Source organism: Dermacentor silvarum, chromosome 2, assembly GCF_013339745.2.
Source record: "Dermacentor silvarum isolate Dsil-2018 chromosome 2, BIME_Dsil_1.4, whole genome shotgun sequence".
Classification (NCBI taxonomy): domain Eukaryota; kingdom Metazoa; phylum Arthropoda; class Arachnida; order Ixodida; family Ixodidae; genus Dermacentor; species Dermacentor silvarum.
This window is the reverse complement of record NC_051155.1, coordinates 68,484,677-68,499,830: the sequence shown is the minus strand read 5'-3', so window position 1 is coordinate 68,499,830 and position 15,154 is coordinate 68,484,677. Positions and strand designations below refer to the sequence as shown.

The 15,154-nt window shown below is 45.1% G+C and overlaps 1 long non-coding RNA gene across 1 annotated transcript in view; it reads right to left on the bottom strand.

The window, feature by feature from the left end:
- Positions 1 to 14,973: 14,973 nt before the first annotated feature.
- Positions 14,974 to 15,154, bottom strand: part of LOC125943054 (uncharacterized) — a 6,869-nt gene continuing 6,688 nt past the window's right edge. Inside the window, exon 3 of the long non-coding RNA XR_007465517.1 lies at positions 14,974 to 15,077. This is a non-coding gene — a long non-coding RNA (uncharacterized LOC125943054). The remainder of the gene's footprint in view (positions 15,078 to 15,154) is intronic.

Here is a 15,154-nt window from a genome sequence, read left to right as displayed (position 1 = left end):
ACAAAAGTGTATGAACGTGAAAAAAACCTGGTAAAATAAGGGAGCCTCATCCTGTCGCTATATATCAAGATAAATTATTGGTATAATTAATGGTTATCAGGGTCACTATAGCACAATGACTCCGGGTAGGAGTGTACTACGTAACGCCACCAGGCAACTATAATCAAGAACATACGTGCAGAACAATGAGTAAGGTGGTACGCCACACGTACGTACATATAATGAGACAGCAACTTCATCAGAGTTCTGGCCCTAGGTTTGGGAAGCACATGTTGCATCGGTGGGCACCTATGAATTTGGATAATCAAAATTTTCCACGCAAATTTCTTTAGCCTATACTGTCTGCGTATATGTGTTCTACGACTGCGCCCCTAACTGTTAGTGTAAAATAATGAAATATATTGCAGTTTATCTAAATTGTGTATAGGCCTTTCACAATCACAGCGTAATAGACTACGACAAGATGAGCTTGTAGTGGCTTATTGTATAAATAGTAGAAACTACTAAGAAGCCATTCTGTATAGTAACGGCCGCACTTACTAGTTCACTAGAGCTTGACTAGTACGTAACTTGTAAGAAGATAGTAAAATACAAAGAGATCGAGTAAAGATTTATATGGCAGGCATTGCCAAATCCTGACTGGGAGCTTACCACTGTCGTTGAAAAGAAAAGTGTACAATCATTGCATTCTACCGGTGCTAACATACGGGGCAGAAACTTGGAGGTTAACAAAGAAGCTCGAGAACAAGTTAAGGACCGCACAAAGAGCAATGGAACGAAAAATCTTAGGAGTAACGTTAAGAGACAGGAAGAGAGCGGTGTGGATCAGAGAACAAACGGGGGTAGACGATATTCTAGTTGACATTAAGCGGAAGAAATGGAGCTGGGCAGGCCATGTAATGCGTAGGATGGATAACCGGTGGACCATTAGGGTTACAGAATGGATACCAAGAGAAGGGAAGCGCAGTCGAGGACGGCAGAAAGTCAGGTGGGATGATGAGGTCAGGAAATTCGCAGGCGCAAGTTGGAATACGCTAGCGCAAGACAGGGGTAATTGGAGATCGCAGGGAGAGGCCTTCGTCCTGCAGTGGACATAAATATAGGCTGATGATGATGATATGCAAGTCGAAGAACACAAGACCGGTCGAAATGAATCTGGAGCCCCCGCACGGCCGCGACCCCCATAGCCCACTGTGCAGTTTGAGCACGCTAAATTCCACATTTTAACACGATAGCGTTAAAAGCTGCTTGTAGCGGAAAATCTGGCGCCAGCGTCGGTGTCAGCTTCGGCGTAAGCATCGGTGTCCGTGACGGAGAAATTCATACCGAACCACCTCGAGCGCACAGGCCGTCCGCGTGGCGCAAGGATTTAGTGAACAAAAATTGAATTGCTCAAACTAAAATCCGTCAGAAAAATCGTCAAGTTGAACTAACTGCAACCTACAGGCATGATAGCGTCGGACTGTAATTTGAATGTTAGAGAAAAGACAAGTCTGTTACGTGGAAACAGGTTTTCCAGAATTTGTACCATAACAACAGCGGCGCGCTCGGGTACGTTACTTGCAAGAACCTTATTGAGATGGCGCTCGCCTCCTCGGCTGCGTAAAACGGTAGCGGCGCGCAGAGCCGAAGGTGGAGAAAAAAGAAAGGTGCAGTCTCCGGGACGTCTGACAAGCATTCAGATATCTTTGAATGCTCTTGCGTTCCACTATTAAAGGCGAAGCTTACGCGTCCTCCGAATTTTTTCTCAAAGCTACTAAAGAGAGAGAGAAAAAGGTAAAGGAAAGACAGGGATGTTAACCAGAGGTTGTCTCCAGTTGGCTACCCTGTACCGGAGGAGGGGTAAAGGGATGCGAAAGGAGAGAGAGAGAAAAATAAGTGAAAATAAAGAATAAACAAAAAGGAAGGAAACAAAAGAAAATCACACGCGCACACAAAACAGAACTGTTTCTGTGAGCACTGTCATGAAGTCCGCGAAGGCGTTCCGGTGTTGCATAGTGTGAACGTTCCGTCCTAAGTAACACAATGCAGAGTCACAATTTGTCACTGAGTCCGGTGTCTTTCAAGTAACGCAGCAGTGCCTTCAGGGCGGCTCGCGCCATTGTTTGTGTAGGCCAGTTTTCAAGGATGTTCTTTTCTGTTATTGGGCGTTTGTCCAGTTGATCTATCATCGCTGAGAGAGCTGCTCTCTGCGGGTTGAAACGAGGGCACTCACAAAGAAGGTGTGCGATTGTTTCGTTGCACCCGCAGGATTCACAAAGTGGGCTATTGGCCATTCCGATACGAAAGGAGTACGCATTTGAAAACGCTACTCCAAGCCATAGACGGATTAGAAGTGTGCAGTCCCGTCGTGGAAGGTCGAATGGAATGCGAAGCTGTAAATTAGGGTCCAGGGCATGAAGGCGTGCACTTGTGAAATCGGAGAAATTCCATTGCATCAATGTTAGCTCACGCGCAAGCACGGAAAGTTTTTTCGCTGCGTCGGCTCTCGAAAGAGGAATGGCAACGCAGTTGACACCGTCATGGGCAGATCGGGCCGCTGCGTTCGCTCGATCATTGCCATGTATGCCACAGTGACTAGGCAACCACTGATATATTATATTGTGCCCTTCATCAACTATGCGATGGTGTACTTGTCTTATCTCTGTGACAAGCTGCTCATGTGATCCATGGCGCAGTACTGAGAGTAAACTCTGGAGGGCTGCCTTGGAGTCACAGAAGATTGACCATGGATGGGGTGGTTCCTCCAGAATGAAATGAAGTGCCGCACGGAGGGCTACCAGTTCAGCAGCTGTCGTTGATGAGACATGTGACGTCTTTAGCTGCATCTTGACGGATCTTGCTTGAATCACCACTGCGGCAGCTGAACTTGTAGGTGTGACTGAGCCATCGACATAAACATGTGCGCGGCCACTGTGAGCCTCATGTAAAATGCCTAACGTGGCCTGTTTCAAGGCAGATGACGGCATATTAGCTTTCTTCGTGATTCCTGGGATGGTGAGGCGTATGTCAGGTTTGTGCAGGCACCATAACGGTGAGGATGGTCTTGCTGCAGGCATGTAGTTCGATGGCAACGAGGTATGATTGGCTGCAATTATACGACTGAAAGTTGTGTGTGGCCTTTCTGTAAGTAAAGATGCAAGATGGTGGGAAGGTAGTCGGGCAACGTGCCGAATATGCGCCCTGAGGGCGTCGGTGGCTAAGTACGTTGATATTGGGTGGTCTCGCGCTATGACAATCGTTACCACCGTAGACGCACACTTCGGAAGACCGAGACACGTCCTTAGGGCTTAAAACAAACCTGCGTGTACTCCAGGGACTACAAGCTCAAAGCTACTAAACATTCTGCAGGCGTACGCACCTAAGTAAGTCTGCTTCCTAGCTGGTGGCTTGACAATTGCGGCATTCTCACAGGAATCTGTTGACTACACGCTGATTAAGCTCACAGTGCTTTCTGTTCACTATGACGAAGCATGGAAAATAGATGTACCACTCGTTAATGGTGGGAGAAGGAAGAAGAAGAAGCCGAGGTGCGGACGCGCCTCACATAGTATGGAAAACGCAACGGCTGAACAGGAGACTCAGGTAGGGTATAGCAGCGTTGAATAGGGAGATTGAGGAACACACCAGAAATTTACCGAAACAACAATGGGACGAGCTTGGTAATTCCATAGATGGAATTACAAATGAAACGAGGTGGAAATTGGAATTCACTTAAACATTTGTTTCATGAGAACGACACGAAATCTATTAGAACAGCTATAGCACAATTCGCCCATCGTGAGAGTCAGGACACAAAGGAGGAGGCCATTCCGGATAGGCTCGCAGCTAAGTATTTACCACTTAAGGATAGCAACGAGAATACCGACCAGCCTGAATATACAGGGGAAGACTGTGAGCCTATGGATCAAGACTTCACAGAAAGCGAAGTTCGCGCAGCCCTGTACGACCTCAACAGTAGTACCGCTGCCAGTCCAGATGGAATTTACAATCGGTTGTGGAAAAATCTGGACGATGATTCTATAAAATATTTAACAGAGTATTTCAACGAAGACTGGAAAAGCGCTGACTATCCATTAGAATGGAGAATTGCTCACACAATTCTTATTCCCAAACCAGGCAAGCAACTCAATCTAAATAACCTAAGAGCAATATCGTTAACATCATGTCTGGGCAAGACCATGGAGCATGTCATACTCAATAGACTGATTAAGCATGTAGAGAACATAAATGTTCTTCCGCATAACCTGATCTGTTTCTGTCCTGGACTTTCAACTCAAGATGCAACACCTTTAATCAAACATCGCCTTATTCTTGCTAGCCCGCTACATACGAGAGCTCTCCTAGGCCTAGATGTAGAAAAAGCCTTTGATAGCATCAAACACAGGGCCATATTGGATATTCTCTCAGAGATAGTATTAGGTAAGCGATTGCACAATATAGTCTAAGCCTTACTCGGTCGCCGGTTCTGCTTGTCTCAAGTTAAGTGAACTCCATTCGACACCCTGGAACTTGGGAATCATGGGACACCACAAGGGTTTGTCCTATCTCTCATGTTATTTAATTTGGCAATGTCAGAAGTGGCTCGAGGTCTCGCGCAGATTGATGGTATCCACTTTGCCATATTTGCAGATGATGTAACAATCTGGAGTGCTGAAGGTAATATGGGACAACAGAGACCGAACTACAGGAAAGCATTTATATGGTGGAAACAATACTTGAGGGTATGGGATTGAACTGTTCTGCTAAAACATCAGAGCTATTGGTACTACGGAGCAGTAAGTGTGGGCGCAAGCCGGACGGATATATCCCGGAGGAAGAACACCGCATTGACATATACGCCAAGAACGGAGAACCAATCAGGCAGGTGGAGACTATTAGAGCGCTAGGACGTCTCCTTGAAGCGAATGGATCTAATTGCAGGGTGATACAACATATCTCTTCTTCTTTCTTCTTTCTGGGGTTTTACGTGCCAAAACCAGTTCTGATTATGAGGCACGCCGTAGTGGAGGGCTCCGGATTAATTTAGACCACCCGGGATTCTTTAACGTGCACTACAACGCAAGCACACGGGCGTTTTTGCATTTCGCCTCCATCGAAATGCGGCCGCCGGGGCCGGGATTCGATCCCGCGACCTCGTGCTCAACAGCGCAACACCTTAGCTGACTGAGCCACCCCGGCGGGTTCAACATATCTCTAACAAGTGAGAATAAGTCATTAGGCTTCTGTGTAGAATTACTAACAAGCATAAGGAGCTAGGAGAAGACAGTGCCATAAGATTTGCACATGCATTCGCCTTTTGCCACTTGTCGTACGTAGCAGGCATGCTACAATGGACAGAGGCTGATAAGAAAAGCTATACGCTTTAATCAGACGACTTATAAAGACTACATTAGGACTTCCCATCAGCACTGCTAATGATAGAATATTGCGCCTAGGGCTGCATACCACACTAGAAGAGATAGCTAAGGCTCGACAGGTGGCCCACCAGGAGAGAATAATGGGGACACGACCTGGGAGGGCACTACTTGAAGAAATAGGCATAGAAATTAACAACACCAACAAATGAGAATTATTAACAGCATTGCAAGCCGGACTACGAGAAACAATTAAGATAACCCCGTTTCCTAGGAACATGCACCCGACACATAACCTCGAGAGACGGAAGGCAAGGGCCAAGGCACTCCTTCAAGACATAGATCAACATAAGCAGCGGGCAGTGTTTGTTGACGCCTCCTGGGTTATAAATAAGGATGCGTATACCTCAGTTGTTGTAGACCCTCAAGGTAACATACGGGATACCATCAACGTCTATACCAAGGACCCAACAGTAGCAGAACAAGTAGCAATCGCCTTAGCCATCAGGGCAAATCGGTGGACGCATATTTACAGCGATTCTAGAATAGCCATACGCAACTTTAACGGATATGTGAGACGGATAGCAACCAGGTTATTAGACAAGGTCAACAGTGAGAAGTCGAAATCCGCTGGTTTCCTGCACATCTGGGGGGTGGTGGACGGAACTTTGAGAAACCTCAATGAGGCGGCCGATGAAGCAGCATGAGGACTTTCTAGCCGTGCTCAAGACCGAGCCACTTACACTTCACCCGGGGAACGCAGGGATCGATTATTAATCAATAATGAAATCACGAAACACTATTATCTAAGCAGAAGGGTATACCCAATGCTACACGGTAAGCTTTGCAGAGCCCAAGCGGTCACATTACGTTTGCTGCAGACAAGGACATGCCCAAGACCAGATTTTATAATTAGGATCTATCCAGAGAGGCACATTAGAACAAATTGTAATGAGTGCAATGGCATCATTACTCTTGACCAAATGCTTTGGCAGTGCCCCGCGGTCTTCACAGACTGTGACAAAGAACAAGAATGGTGACGGCAAATGCTACACAGTGAATCACTCTCTGGCCTATTACGGACAGTCCACACGGCCCGCGATGTGGCTGAAGGGCTCGGCCTGACAGTCCCAACGTGGGAGCGGCCCGCGTCAACCTAGGGTTGACCTTCAGGACCCTATACAGTTCTTCATAACCTAACCTACTCGTTAATGGCGTTCTGTTCACCCTGTTTTACTTTAGCTACTGTCCTCCGAGGGTTTTTTTTTTTTATTTGCGCTGCAACTCTGGAAGACTTCGAGCCGTCATATAATTCAAACCATGGTCTTGCTGCGGCAACACAATTCTGCGATTATATTAAAGTATGATGGCCACGTACCGTCGCAAATTTAGTAGACACTCGCGCGCGCTTGTATATATTAGTTTATACTCTTCACTAACAGCCACGCCTATTCCCTGAAATTTAGTCTCGAAGTCGCGTACCAGAAATAAGTGCATTTGTTAGAGATTGCGCCGACCAATGAGCGGTTTACCTACTCACGTTACAATGTTAGATGCTGAACGTTTCTTCACGAACCATAACTTGAATGAGTGGCGAGTGATAATGCGTCTTTTTATTTTGTAACTACTTCAAAATGTCAAAACATGGGTGATTTAAGCTCGCAGCGTGGCCTAAATCAATATAGCGCAATTGACACATTTTCTAGTGATTACGACGAAGATAATGTCGTGGCACCTCACCAAAAAAACTTTGCAGAACCAAACACATCATAAGCTGCGAGTCCAATCACTTAGCACTATATAAAGAAATAACATCGAATGGATGGCAGTATTATCACATTTATCACAGCGACTGAAAGTATATGCAACTGTGCCTTGGAAAACAATTTCTAGTCCTGCCTTCTAGTACGAGCATACTACAGCAATGCACCATTTGGACAAGGCGTAGTTAGCTCGGAAGGATGGATATGCAACATTTACACTTCTTTTGAAGCTTTGGTCAAAGTTTCGGGCCTTTCACTCAGTCACTGTCCGCGATATATGTTGAAAAATCGGCTTGCTGTGCCGCTTCAACGTTGTGCGCTGCCGTTGTAAAAACAGAGGCACCGGAGGCCGGCTGAGGCAACCAATGGACGTGTCACCACGCGATCAAACATGGCGGTACACATAGTAGCTAGATGAAAGCGTTTACCAAAGTATTGAAGGTCCCCGGTTGGATCATTGGGGCACGCTTAAAAACTGCAGCATGGGACATGTAGTTATTAACGGATACGTTTTTTTAGAAATTCGTTGAGGGGAGTAGGGGGCTTCGACTTGTCAAACCATATCACTGAGGCGTATTTAGAAGAATGTTATAATCAGTACAATAAAACTTGGAAAAGTCATGATTGAGTGAGCCCCTTTTAATACAGTTTTCAATGGAAAATTTAACGTCATCAGCGAAACAAGGAATCGCTAAGCCTGTCGGAAGACCAGCCTAAATCCAATCAGCATAGTCGTTAGTATGTTGCATTTTTAGGACATGACAGATTGGCATTCATAAGTTTTTTAAAATATTTTATATATGGATCGAATTTATATACATGAGTATGTAATCTTTCATTGCATTTGGATCCATTCATATAAATACAGGAGTCACTTTAGCCGTTTTCTATATTTCAGGAAATATACCTGTCGCGAAACAATTAAGTTTGTAGCTTAAAGAAAAACTGGCAGCGAAATATTGCGTTCGTCTTCTCTCTGCTTTTTAGGCAGCGATCTATTCCATGATAACGATACAAAACTTAAATTAAGCGCCACAAATAATCAATTAGAGCAGATGTACTACGACCTCTTCAAAATGCCCGTCAAGTGCAGCGTGAATTCATATGCGAAAAAAGAGACTTATCACGTTACCGAAACAGTATTTGGTGGTCATGACGTAATAGTTCAGCGGAAATACGCTAGGTGGCGATTAGTAATTAAAGGGAAACTGAGACATCCACCCAAATGTAGCAATTGCTACAATGGAAACCCAACCGGGTTCCTCGAAAGAAAGCCTCGCAGTTGAAGAAAAATTCGTCCTGGTCCGGGACTCGAACCCGGGACCACCGCCTTTCCAGGGCAGCCGCTCTAGTGCCTTTGCTTCGAGTTGTCGACAAATTCGACTTCGCCCTGCCATCCGCTAGCCGCCTGGTTAGCTCAGATGGTTCAGCGGCTGCCCCGGAAAGGCGGTGGTCCCGTGTTCGAGTCCCGGACCAGGACGAATTTTTCTTCAACTGCGAGGCTTTCTTTCGAGGAACCCGGTTGGGTTTCCATTGTAGCAATTGCTACATTTGGGTGGATGTCTCAGTTTCCCTTTAGTTTGGTGGTCATGTGTCATGTCAAACAACTTAAGATCCCGCTAGTATAGCCCCGATGTGGTGGTTGAAGACCATAGAATGAACGTGTCACCAAAAGCGGCCAAATTGTACGGTGCAATTGTAGGTTTCTTTTCGAATCTCAGGGGGACGCGCTCTCCATTTTTTTTTGCCGCCGAGTTGTGAATGAACTGAGCTTTTGGCAGCAATGCCATAGTGTGCATGTGTGTACCTGTCGGTGGCGTCTGGTACCACGAGACCACCACAAGTTTGGGAAATCTGATAAGGCTCCTTTTTCCACGTCCGAAGCCGCGCTGCTCTTGGTGCATGTTTTGAACTGCTAGCATTGAAGGTAAAATTAAGGATCTGTTACACTTTCGGCAAAAAAAAACCATACCGTATTTTCTGCGTGGACGGCTATACAACAACGCAATAAACGCAAGAGAGAAGTTCTGTAAGAACTTATGAAATCTGGGTGAAATGAAATAGCTATCCAGTTTAATAGGCCTTCTATGAATATTATTATGTCACGGACCAGTTGATTCTAAGCGAGAAATAATGGACTGAACTTCCTCTGGGCAGGCAGGTAAAACCGTACTTAAAACTGCGAGGAAGATTCAGGATAATAAGTCTTAGAAATGAAATTACCTCTGTAGGCCAAATCGCGATGTACTTCGGTGTACTGCGCAGTTCGTCGTTGGAACGTAGACTTCAAAGTGCTGTGTCGTTTAGCGATTTTTAAAAAGTGATAAACAGACAGACAGACAGACAGACAGACAGACAGACAGACAGACAGACAGACAGACAGACAGACAGACAGACAGACAGACAGACAGACATTGTTTATTTTGAGGCGAGTAAATAAACAAAAATAAAAGCCTCAGCCCGCACCATATAAATATAGCAGGCAAATGCCAATTACAAAATAAATGAACATGGACTAGATAAATTGAATTTAGAGAAAAAGGGAAAAAAAAGGGGAAAAAAATGTGCCATCACCATCAGCGAAACCACCCCAAGGGGACGGGCCTGATCAGCGGGATTTATTATTCCTTTGTTTTACATTTGTTGTACAGTCGTTACTTGCTGACTAACAGAATTCTGTTTACTCTGACTTCCGCACTCCCTCTGTGCTTCTTGTTAATGGGTCTTGATCTTGTCTTGATCTTCTCTGGATGACATCTTGAGTCCTTCTGGAGGTGCTGTTGTAGCATGTCTGTTTCCTGTCTGTGAATCTTCATCTTGTGTGGTGATTTCTTGAACCCTTCTTGAGGAACTGTTGTTTCATGTATTTCTGTTTTTGTACTGAAATAAAGAGCTTTAAAAACAATTAGAACCCCTTCCCGCCCCAGTTAAATAGCTAGTATTGTTCTCTCCATTTAAGCTTTAGGGCCTAATAGTTGTTAAAACTATTAAGTAGTCTTACAGATGTGGGGCAGCTTTTTATTTTGTTTTATGTGTATTTTGTTTGCTTGTTGAGACGGTAGTTATAATTAGACATTAGTTATAGGCATTAGTTATGGACATTAACATAGACATTAGTTATAATTCCGGCTGTGCCTTTACTTACTTAATGCTTTCCTCCATATTGATATGATTTCTTTCAATTCATTCAGGGGATAAAATTTGTCTTTAGTTGCAGTGTTTGTTGTAATTGATATAATTTCGCTTTTCTAATGTTTCCATTTTTGTATAGATGTTGTGACATCAGGAACTGTACGTATCTAATTTACTAGTAAATTTAGTGACTGCGAGCTCATTTGATCACCATCAAATACGATGAAGTATTGTCTACAAGACAAATACCGAAGGTTGAACAGTGCAGCATGTGACTTCAATGACAGGTATTTTTTTTGTTTTTTTTTCCTTTTCCTTTTTTCCTTTTTCTTGGTTTTGTCTCCTTTTTTATTTTTTTTATTCTCTTTTTTTTTCTTTTCTTCGTTTTTTTCTTCTTTTTTTTCTTTTTTCATTTTGCTTTTTTTTGTGTTCTGTTTTTTTTGTTTTTTGATTTTTTTTTCTTTTTGTTTTTTTTCCTTTTGTTCTTTTTTTGTTTTTCTTTTTTTATCTTTTTTTTGTTTTTTTTTGTTTCTCTTTTCTTTTTCTCTCTTTTTTTTGTGACAGTCTGGGTTTCATGTTCAAAGGTTTGCCTACTACTGCATAACAGCAAACACAAACAATTTGGTTTGAGAGTCTTTTTGCGTGGATGTTTAATAAATTTTTTTTTTTTTTGGGACATGCTCGTGTGAGGGGCGTCGTGGATGCGTGGTTTATTCCTCATTCATGACGTACATTTCCTCTCTTGTTCTTAGGTCTATTTATATCTTTACGATGCACTTCTACTAATAAGTGACCACAATGGGTGATGTTACAGCAAGACAGACAGACAGACAGACAAGAAACTTTGTTTGGTCTTAAGGGACTAGTAGTCTTTGTCGTAGTCGCGGCCCGCACCCGCGCCGGGGGCCAGTGGCGTAGCCAGGGGAGGGGGGTTGGGGGGGTTCAACCCCCCCCCCCCCGAAATTTTTTCCGCACATCCCCCCCCCCTACCCGCCCTTTGTTTTCGTCGCTTCGCACTGACATACTTGATGAAACCGGTGCTACTATCACAATTTCATTCCTGGGCGCTTCCGTTTGGTTGGTAATTTACAGCGAATCATGTCTGTATATGGAAAAAACTGTCACGGTGTTTGTCAAGGCTTTGACACTCTGTGAAGTTTTGGGCGAGAATGTGGCGGCCGCATTCTGAAGCAACAAATGTGCAACAAATGAAGCAACAAATGCGGCAGCCGCATTTTAGATGATGGCGAAAACGCTCGAGGCCCGTTTACTTAGATTTAGGTGCACGTTAAAGACCCCAGGTGGTCGAAATCTCCGGTATACATTTCCGCCGCTTCCCTTCAGGTGCCGGTTAGGCCGCGCTCGCGCAGGATCTTAGGCTACGTTCACACTTGGTGTCGAAGCTGTAGGAAGCGGCAAAATCTTGCAAAAATCCGCCCGCCTAGGCGGAAAAACATGCAGAAAAACAGGCTGCGAGCCAAATCAGTCTCAGGCCGATTTTTTCGCCATGGCGAAGCGGAAACGCGGCGGAAAGTCGTTCTGCTTCACTGCAAGCTACACTAGCATCTAAACAACCGGTCGTAAAATTGAACATGGCACCAGAAGTGTAGGCTGTAATGCTGATCGACGCGATCAAGAACCAGCCCTTGCTCTACGACAAGAGTGGCACTAAAACGTACTGTCAGCAATACTCGCGATAGTATTCAACGTCTCGCGACCGGAGGTGCGGCAACGCAGCCTTGGCGTGACCCAACTTCTCGCGCTTTTGCAAAGCCAGGCGAACCCACCACCGCCGTTTCCGAGGTGTCCGCGTCTTCCGTTTATTCATTGTCCATTTCTAGAAAACCAGTAGGTAGAAGTATAAAAGCCATTTCTTCTTCCACTTCCACGGCAGACAATAGTTAGGCATATTCCTCGTTGGCGCTCCATAATTCTCCTCGCACGTGTACGGTATGTTGCAGAAATCGCGGGGTGCTTTTCTCGTCGCGACGATAGATTGGGAGCGTAGGTCTCACGTAGGACGCGCCAGGCTTTGGCGAGCCCCATCACAAGGGCCAGCCCGGGTTTTAGCTGTGGTGTTCCCGTTGCCCCTTTGGTGTCCTGGAGGCGCCGACAATACGAAATGATGAAATGTTATTACAACTTGTAAATAAAAGCTATTAAAGAAATATTCTCACGCCTAGGCACCAACCTGTGACTCAGCGCTACCGCGCCCGTGTGCGGAGAATTACGGAACGCCAACGAGGAATTTACCGAAGGTCGCAGATGACACGCGAAGTTGCGTAAAATGATCACTTTTGATGACGGTACGTGGGTCAAAGAATGAACATACCGCTCGACATAATGCGATAATGAGCGCCACCACGCCGACAAACGTACGCAGACGAGATGGATCTGGACGAAAACGGCAGCGGCGGCCGCGGCGGTAGCAAAACAAATGTGAACAACTTGGACAGGCGCGGAAAAAATTTTCCGGCCCCTTTGGCCTTTCCGCCCGTTTGCCGCTTCCCAAGTGTGAACGTAGGCTTAGTCTGCGCGAGAAACGTCTCTTGTTTGCGATTGCGCCCCTATGGAAGGCTGGTAATTACTGTTGTGTTGTTGAATCACAAACCAGCAATTACGGAAGGCTGGTAGTTGCTGTTTCAGTTGTGGAATCCCAAACCAGCAATGTACACACGTAGGGGTTGATGACAGCAGTGAAATTCCACCGACTCGCAATAGAATGCACGAAACAGACAGCCGACAAGCATGAATTACTGCTGTGCGCAGTACAGCGTAAGTAAACTCTTGTTGCAAGCGCTGACAGTTCTCGTCGGAGTTCACGCGTCCTGAGAAATTGATTATGTGCACTATGTGCTGAACAATACCGGATTTCATTCCTGCATCACTAGTACACCAATAAGTCGAGATTCTGTGAGGTACAAAGCCGCTTCCTGTTTGCACCGGCGTAAGTGAAGCAGAAATGAGTTGCACGCACTACTTAAAATGCGTACACATGCTGTGCGGTGAAATATTGTGTACAATTCTGAATCTGTTTACGTAAAGGCAAATTACGGCTGCACGCTCGCACACAATGGAAGACACAGCGGTCCATGCACTTTCCGCAGGAAATGCAACCCTCTCGTATGAGGGAGCAGGGCGACGAAAGCTTCGAAAAAAAAAGCCTTACGCGTTTTTGCGCGTATTTAAGTTTTCTAGCGCAAAGACGCAGCGAACAAGCTATTGCTATATGGGAGTAGGTACAGCCTGGTCACACGTGCATTTTCACGCCTATAGCCGTCCTTGACTTGTGAAACGCACTTCGCCCCGACGAGGACGACGCCATCTACGCTTAACGGAAATTAACAATTAATGATGTCTTCTCCGATCGCACGGGTAGTCTCAATGATGCGTTTTCGAAGACTGGTCCATTCAGTGGCGCGATGAGAGACCGGCGCTCCAAACGCCCACTGTACCTGTCGTACTTACTGTATTTACTGAGCTTACTTTACTTTCTACTTAATTTCTTCACAAGCACACGCACACGCGAGTGGGGGGGGGGGGGGGTCCCATGTCTTTGATATACATGTATAGAGTGTGCTTAAACTACCGACATTTATAATCGATCACGTGACCAAGAGGAAAGCAGAAGCTTGCCCCCCCGGTCGGGCCGGTGAACCCCCCCCCCCCCCGAAAAAAATTTCTGGCCACGCCCCTGCCGGGGGCGGAAGACCGTGATCTTCAGCCTTCTCGCAGGCCCTTTGGACAGCGCGGAGCTGGACTTGAAGGTTGTCGCTCTTGACGGCTTCTTCCCAGCCTTCTTGCATGTTGAAAGGCGATTGTTGCAACGCAGAACATTGCCACAGCATGTGGTTCACACTGTAAAAAAATTTCTTCAGTTTACGGTGAAAGTTGAAGGTAAAACGTTGCCGGACACTTTTCCGTAAATGAAAAACAGCGTTTCCGTCAAACGGATAGTCTGTAAAAATTTTTTCCGTTGAATGGAAAACGGAGAGTTCCGTCAAATGGAAAACGGTGATTTCCGTCGAATGGAAAACGGAGAGTTCCGTCGAATGGAAAACGGTGATTTCCGTCGAATGGAAAATGGTTATTTCCGTAGTTGTGATCACGGAATTGTCTGTATTTTCCAAATACAAAACGGTGAGCTCCGTAGAACGGAAATTCTGTAAATTGAGCACCGTACTTTCCTAATTAAAAACGTACAGACCGTAGTGAGGAAAGGTGTGCACATAAAACACACAAAAAGAACAGAAAGGAAGACAGAAACACTTTTTTTTGTTCTTCTTGTGTCCATGTCTTCTATGCTTGCGTGCCTGTACCATGAATCTGTACGAAATTGCTCAGCTTTATCTTGCTTCGTATCAACAGGTGCAAAATTTGTTTTGTAAATGACGATGCGGGTGTATATCTCCAGCAAATGAGAAAATTGTTTGTTTCATTGAAATAAGTTATACCAAGTTGTACATTACAACATGGCTAACTCACATCAGATATAGCTTGAAATGGGGCAGAAATCAATGCACATAAGTGGACATACACCACACTGAAAATGCTGTGTGTGCACGTTTCCTCCTTGTGTAACTGTCTTCTACACCGCTTCATCTTCGTGTCAGTGTTGCATTTGAGTTCTGTACATGACGTGTACAAAGCATACATACAAATTCACGCCCAAAAAGCAACAAGCCACCTGAATCTGAACAAAACTGCGTGTTTATTGTGATTTACTGAAAAAAACTTGCAAGATAAGACACTAGAAATGGGCTGACTAGAAGGATTGGTTGAGAATCGGAATGACTGGTTGCTTGCAGATGCCTCCTGCCTTTGCCTGAAAAGGAAAAAAAAAAACAATCAATTAAGACTCTTTATTAGTAGTAAAATCTCGTTACAAGAGACACTCGGTTT